This window comes from Penaeus monodon, chromosome 44 (assembly GCF_015228065.2).
Source record: "Penaeus monodon isolate SGIC_2016 chromosome 44, NSTDA_Pmon_1, whole genome shotgun sequence".
Taxonomy (NCBI): domain Eukaryota; kingdom Metazoa; phylum Arthropoda; class Malacostraca; order Decapoda; family Penaeidae; genus Penaeus; species Penaeus monodon.
In genome coordinates this window covers 347855-355225 of record NC_051429.1, presented here as the reverse complement: position 1 = coordinate 355225, position 7371 = coordinate 347855, and positions in this window count along the sequence as shown.

The window sequence follows — 7371 nt, the reverse complement described above, 5'->3', positions numbered from 1 at the left end:
AAAAGGGGTTTCCCAAAATATTGAAAAACCCGATTTTTTATTAATATTTTTTTAAATTTAAAACGAATCCCATGGAAAAATGAGTGCCCCCTATTACACAAGAAAAAAAAAATTTAAAAAAAGTATTAGATCAATCGCCCCGAAACTTTAGGGTTATGATTGGGGCCCTATTACCCCCCAACCCTGAGATCATAAAAACGAAATATTTTTTTTAATGAATTTATTTTAAAACACCCCCCCCTTTCTAAACGTCTTGCTTTGCAGGGGGGAGGGAAAAAGGGTCAGCTAGTAAGGACGTTGTGAGACATTTGTCTGTATTTTATTAAAGTAAAAAAAAAAAAAAAAATACACATGCATATAAATTTAAATAAAAATTTCCGGGTTTAAAAGCCATTGTTAAAAACCCCCCCAAAAAAATCAATTAAAAAAGTGCAGATCCTTGGCCCCTGAGATTCTGGGGTTTTTTCCCCGTGTTCCCTTTGGGGCCCAAATCAACCCGACAACCCGAGACCCAAGTGAAAAATCCTCATTTGATCGAATCGAATTTTATATAAATCAATTAACGGCGCAAAAATTTTTTAAAAATATACACCAAAAAAATTAAAATGAAAAAAAAAGTATCGGACCCATCGCTCTAAGACTCAAGGGTTATATCGCGTTGCGTGGACGCTTAACCCTGCCATTTCTAAAGTCGAAATACTGGGAAAACCCCGTTTTTTTTATGAATTTTTATCGATTTCAGGAGCCCCACGGGAGTTTGGGGAAACTCAAAAAAAAATCGAATAAAAAAAAAGTACGGGGTCGTCGATCTAAAAACTCTGGGGTTGGGATTACGGGCCCCTACGCCCACCCATCCCGCAATCTTAGATCCCCACGCCCCAATATTCGTATTATATAAATTTTAAATTAAAAGAGACCCGTACGTCAGTCGTTTAAAATTAAAAAATATATATAAAAACAATTTTGGGTGTATTGGATTTTCTGTTGGGGGTTTTAACGGGCGGGGTTTTCCCCCCCGGTTATAACCCAAGAGCCCGGGGTGGGAAGGAAACCAAAGATTTTTTTTGTAGAATTTTTAGTGTCTTTCAAAAACTTTTGCCCCCTTTAAAAAAATTATAAAAAAAATCGGGGAAACCCCCCCGTCTCCCGACTCAAATTTTGGGCGGGTTTTAAAGGGGGCCAGGGGAAAACGGGGTTTTTAAAACCCCGGGGGTTTCCCCACGTCGATAAAACCCCGATATTTTTTTTTTTGTATAAATTTTTATGTGTGCTTTTAAAAAGCTTTATCCCGTCTTTAAATTTAATTCATACAAAAATCGAGGAGTCGACCCCTGATCTCGGATTGGAAAGGTTAAGCGGGCAGGGGGCAACGCGGTTAAAACCCCCGAGAGTTCCGTCGATGAACCCGTTTTATTTTTTTTTTGTATAAATTTTTTTATGTGTGCTTTTCAAAAACTTTATGCACCTTTAAAAATTTTCAACAAAAATCGAGGATTTGATCTCCGATCTGGGAAATTGGCAGGTTAAGGGGTGCCTGAAAGGGGCTAGGAGGCCGGTCAAAGAGCATTCATCGACACGCTTTACTCGCCCCCATAGGGCGTCGACGACGCTCCCCGGACGTCCCAAGAAAAAGCGGGGGGGTTTTTGTAGAGCGAGACAAAATGATGAAAAGTGGCGCTGCAACGGCCCAGGAAAGGCCGTCGGACGGTCCAAGAGGTCATGGGTTACGCTTTACTCCCCACATAGCGCTGAGACGACGCTCTCGTGACGGGGGTCGTATGAAACATTGTGTGCATGCTCGTTGTTTTTTGTGTGTGTGTGTGTGTGTGGTGTGGTGTGTGGGTGTTTGTGGTGGTGTGTGGTGTGTGTGTGTTGTGTGTGTGTGTGTGAAATTTGAGTTCGGGCATGAAATGAACTATTTTCCCTTTCTCCTACATATCATGGTGTATGATGTTGTATACACAAGCAATGCGTTTCGCCAACGAGCTCTCTCATTGACGCGTTTTTACGACGTTTCTCGGACGTAGCAAGCAAGCCCGTTGGGTGTGAAAAGCGGGGAAAAGGAGGCGATATTTTGCATGCACGGTGTGTGTGTGTGGGGTGGGGTGTTTTTTTGGGGGTGTGTGTGTTGTGTGTGTGTGTGTGTGTGTGTGTGTGTGGGTGTGTTGTGTGGGGTGTGTGTGTGGTGTTTTGTGGGTTTGGGGTTGGTGCAAGGGTCCTCTCATTGACGGGGTTAAAGTAGCAATGTGGCATGCACTTTGTGCGGGGGGGTGTGCAATGAGCTCTGTCATACAAGAATTTTCTTCCCCTCTCTCTCTCCCCTCTCTCTTCCCCTTCTCTCCCCTCTCTGTCCTCTTACTTTATCATGTGTGTAGGGCATTTTGGGTTACGAAAACCAAGCAGCTTCCCCCCAACGAGGTCTTCATTACGCTGTCTTACGACGCCACGGAGTAGCATGCAAGACCTTTGGGGCGTTTTAAAACGGACGAAGGATGGTATGTGTTTTTATGCCGTTGGGTGTGTGGAAATGATCTCTCTCTAATTGACGGGTTTCGTATGAAACATTTGCACAGCACGTTGTGGGTGTTTTGTGTGTGGTGTGTGTGGTGTGTGTGTGTTTTGTGGGGGGTGTGTGTGTTTTGTGTGTGGTGTGTGTGGTGGGGTGTTGTGTGTGTGTGTGTTGTGTGCAATGAGCTCTGTCACGCAATGAACCTCTTCTTTTTCTCTAAATTTACCCATGTGGGGATGCATGTTGTATACGCAACCTATGCAGTTTCCCCAACAAAACCCTCCATTGACGCGTTTTAGGGACGCTTCGGACGTAGCAAGCAAAAACCGTTGGGCGTTTTTAAAGCGAGCGAAGGAGGGCGTAGTGTGCAAGCTTTTTGTTTTCCTGTGGGGGTTTTGGGAAAATGATATTTTCTCTCCCCAACAATGACAGGTCCTATGAAAAATTGGTGCATCCCCCCTTTGTGTGTGTGTGTTGTGTGTTGGGTGTGTGTGTGTGTGTGGTGTGTGTGTGTGTGTGTTGGGGTGGGGATGGCTTGTCTGTGTGTGTGTGTGTGTTGGGGTTTTGGTGTGGTGTGTGTGTGTTGTGTGTGTGTGGGTGTGTGGTGGGGGGTTTTGTGCGTGTGTGTGGTTTGTGTGGCGTGGGGTGTGCAATGACCCTTGTCAAAAATAAAATTTTTTCTCTCCTCCCTCTCTCCATTTTCATGTGTTTTATGCGTGTTGTATACAAAAACCAATGCAGCTTCGCAAACGAGCTCCCCATTGCGCTTTTCTTACGACGCTTTTGGGAAAGTAGAAGAAAGCCGTTGGGGGGTTTAAAGCGAGCAAAAAGGGATGCGTATGTGTCCCATACACTTGGTGTGTCAAAAACAATGTGTGATGCCCCGTTGTTTTGTGTGTGTGGAAGAGCTCTGTCATGCAATGAACTCTCTTTTTTTCTTTTTAAAAACCCCAGGGTTTGGATGTGAAATATCCCAATCAAGCAGCTTCCCCAAAAAGCTCCCCATTGACGCTGTTTACGACGTTTTCCGGAGTAGAAAACAAGCCCTTTGTGCGGAAAAGCAAGACGAAAAAACCCGGGGTTGTATAAGTAAGGGGCCCCCTTTTTTTTGGGGTTTTTGGGGGCCTTCGGGTGAAGCAGGAAAACAAAATTCGGGGGTGTGTGGGGGTGTGTGTGTGGTGGGGTTGGGTGTGTGTTTTGGGGTGTGTGGTGTGTGTGTGTTTTGTGGTGTGGGGTGTGAAAGGGTTCCCTCTCTTGACAGGTCGTAGAAACAATTGTGCATCCACTTTGTGTGTGTGATGTGGCAGTGAGCTATGTCATGCAATGAGATCTTTTCCCTCTTCTCTTACATATCATGTGGGGATGTATGTATACACAACCAATGAAGCTTCCCCAACAACCTCTTCATGACGCTGTTTTACGACGCTTTCGGACGTAGCAAAAAAGGGCCCGTTGGTCAATGAAAAGAAAGGCGAAGGAAAACCGCGTTCTTAAGCAATGGGCAGTTGTAGTTTGCTTTTGTGAAGAAAGGCAAAAAATCTCGTGTGTGTGTGGGTGTGTGTGGTGGGGGTGTGTCTGGGTGTGTGCAAGTTCCCTCTCTTGATAGGTCGACGAAAAAAATTGTGCTGAATTTATGTGGGTGTGTGTGTGCAAGAGCTATGTCTCCCAATGGTTTCTTTTCTTTTCTCTTACATTAAATGTGTTAAAAGGTTTTTTTTTTTTACACAACCAAGGGAAAGCTTTCCCAACGAGCTCTCCATTGACGCTTTCTTACGACGCTCTGGGGTAGCAACCAAGCCCTTTGGACGTGTAAAGTGAGACAAAGGGAGGCGTATGTGTACTTTTCCATTGTGGGGTGTGTGTGAAAATGAGCTTTTTAATCCAATAAAACTCTCTTCTCTCTTCTCTCTCTCTCTTAAAAATCATGTGTGTATGCATGTTGTGCCCAAACCCAAAGGGGCAGCTTCGCGAAGGGAATCTCTTTTTGACGTTTTCTTAGACGCTCTGGGGAAATAGCAAGCAAGACGTGGGGCGTTTTTAAAGCAGACGAGGATGGTATGTGTGCAGCACGTTGTGTGTGTGTGTTTTGGTGGGTGTGTGTATGCAGGGTTGTTTGTCTGTATTTTGGTTTGTTTTTGCAATGATCTCTTCTTTGACGGTTGTAGGGAAGCAATAGGCATGCATGTTGTGGGGAGTGGGAAAGCTAGAGTAAGAAGAGAACAGTCACTAAAATCGAGATTTTTTTTCTTTCCAAATTTTTTTTACTCGCCTGACCGAAATTTTTTCGGGAAATTTCGGGGACCCCAACTTGCTTTACACACGCGTGGGGGTTTATAGAAACCCACGGGGAATTCCCATTACCCCCAAATCTGGGGCAGGGGTTAATCGTGTAATTTTTTGAAAGATTTATCCAATTTAAAATTTTTTTTTTAAATTTTTTATTTTTAAATCTTTTAGGGTCGTTTTTTTTTTTGGTTTTTCTTTCGGGTGCATTGCCCACTTTAACCCGACAATCTGAGAAACCGATGATACAATACTTGATCCCGTATTTTTTTATGATGGTCCCTATTTACCCAAATGCCTTTTTTGAGTTCTGATTTTATAAAATCATTTTTTACAAGATTTTTATTTTAATTGGGTTTGTCTTGGTGCAAGAGACCTTTTTTCGAATCTAAAGAATGGATTAAAAAATATTTTTTCCCCGTTGGGGAAATTTAGTTGAAAATTTTTTATGCAAAGGGAAAAAGTAATATTAAATTTAAATTATAAAAAAAAAAAATTTATTTACCTTAATAACCTTTTTTGTAAGATAGATTATTTTAAAACCTTTTTTTTAAAAAGTTTAAAAACATTTTAAATTTTCAATATAGCATATAATTTAAAAAAAAACAACAACAACAGTGTCCAAAAAAATAATCAATTTTACAAATAAAATATATATTATATATAAAATATATATATATATTATATATAATAAATATTTTATATATATATATATATATATATATATTGTATGTTATTTAAAAAGGGTTTTTCATATTTAAAATTAACAGTAAAAAAATAAATTTATATAACAATAATTGTCCAATTTTTGGTCTTTTAAACCATATGCGTATTAAAGGATACTGCCATAGGTGCAATAAAAGGGGCAGATAGAATCGATCCCTTTTCGATTTCGTCACACCCAACTGAAAAAATGGAAAAAAAGCCTCAGTAAGAAATGTATTATTTTAGGGGTTTAAAGGGTTTACCCTACCACATGTGGGGCATGTGGAATAATAAAGTTTTATCTTAACCAAAAGGGGGCATCCCTATATGAAAAATCAAACAAAATATAAAAAGATTTTTGCCCTTTCCTCTGTCTCTCGAGTCACGGTAGATGGAACATTAGAGGATTTATTTTGGGGAAACTCTCTCGGGAAAAATTAAAAAAATGTTAAAAAAGTATAGGCCCGATTTTTAACCAGACCCGTAAAAAAAAAAAAAAAAAAAAAAAAAAAAAAAAAAAAAAAAAAAAAAAAAAAAAATATATATATAAATATAGATATATATAATAGATTTTATTTTAAATATATTTTATATAATATATGATATATATAAAAAAAAAATAAATATCAGGAAAATAAATTATTCTAAATTTCTTCCCTTTTATTTTTTTAAAAATAAAAATAAATTTTTTTAGAAAAGTTTTAAATGTAAAATTTACCTTTATCCCGATCATATTGTTTTTCTTGGTATAGATGAAGACGTTATAAAACAGATACAGTACAAAAATTAGAGCCCGCAAAACGATTAGGGAAATCTGTCAATATAATGAAGGACAAAACAAGTTAAAAAATGCGTTCTTAGTTAACTAATAAAGGGGCAGTTTGATACCAATTTTTCAATGAGACTCCACTTACACAGTATGACACAAGGGGAAGTTCAGTAAAATTTTTTGGGGGTTCTTGATTTGCACACGAACTTTAGTTGCCCGTGCACCCTTTTAACTTCATCATGGTGAATAGTAAAGGGTTCCAAAGGGTTTTAGAGTCTTCAAGTAGGTAGTATTTTAAAAATTCTTTCCCAACTTCCCATATACAATAAAATTTTTACTTTTTTGGGATCCCGCCGTTTTAATTTTTTAAAAATGGGAATGCCTTAAAAGGGGGTTTGGGTGGCCCTGTGAGATGTCCCCCTGCTTTTAAAAACTAAAAATTTTTTAAAAATACCCATCACACTGAGAGGGGGAAATGTTTGGGGCCCGGTCAGAAAAAAAACGTAAACCAAAAAACTTGGGGCCCGTTCCATTCTTTAGAACCCTAAGAGTTTTTGTGTTCTTTGGGAAAAAAAAGGGAAAGGGTTTTTGGGTGATCTTAAAATTTTTCTAAACTCCAAAACCCCTTTGTTTTGGGGGGAGTGCTTGTGACTTTAAAAACACACTGAGGGGGGCCCCTTTGTTTAAACTCTGATGGGTGGGGAAAGTTTTACATAGTTCAGAAGCTGGTGTCATCTGTGTTTTGTTTTTGAGGATCGTTTATATACCAAAATTTCCCAATATGTTTCTGCCCCAGGCCCAGACGTTCTAGTCCGAGGGCCCGGGTTTTTTCGGCATTAGTTGAAGAGTGTTGATAAAGATCGTGATAATGTGCTTAAGGTGCCCTTTAAATTCCCTTTAATAATTTCTTCAGGTTTTAAAATTCATCCCCCAATTTAAAAATTCTTATTTTAGTTAAAAAAAGCACAGGACACAAGATTTTGACCCCTGGGCCCAAATCGGGAATTCTTTTTTCACACTAGCCTGAAGTTGCTCTCCATCATAAACTAGAAAGAAATTCCTTTTAAATTTTTGGGCATAAAGAGTAAAGTGACCCATGAACCCC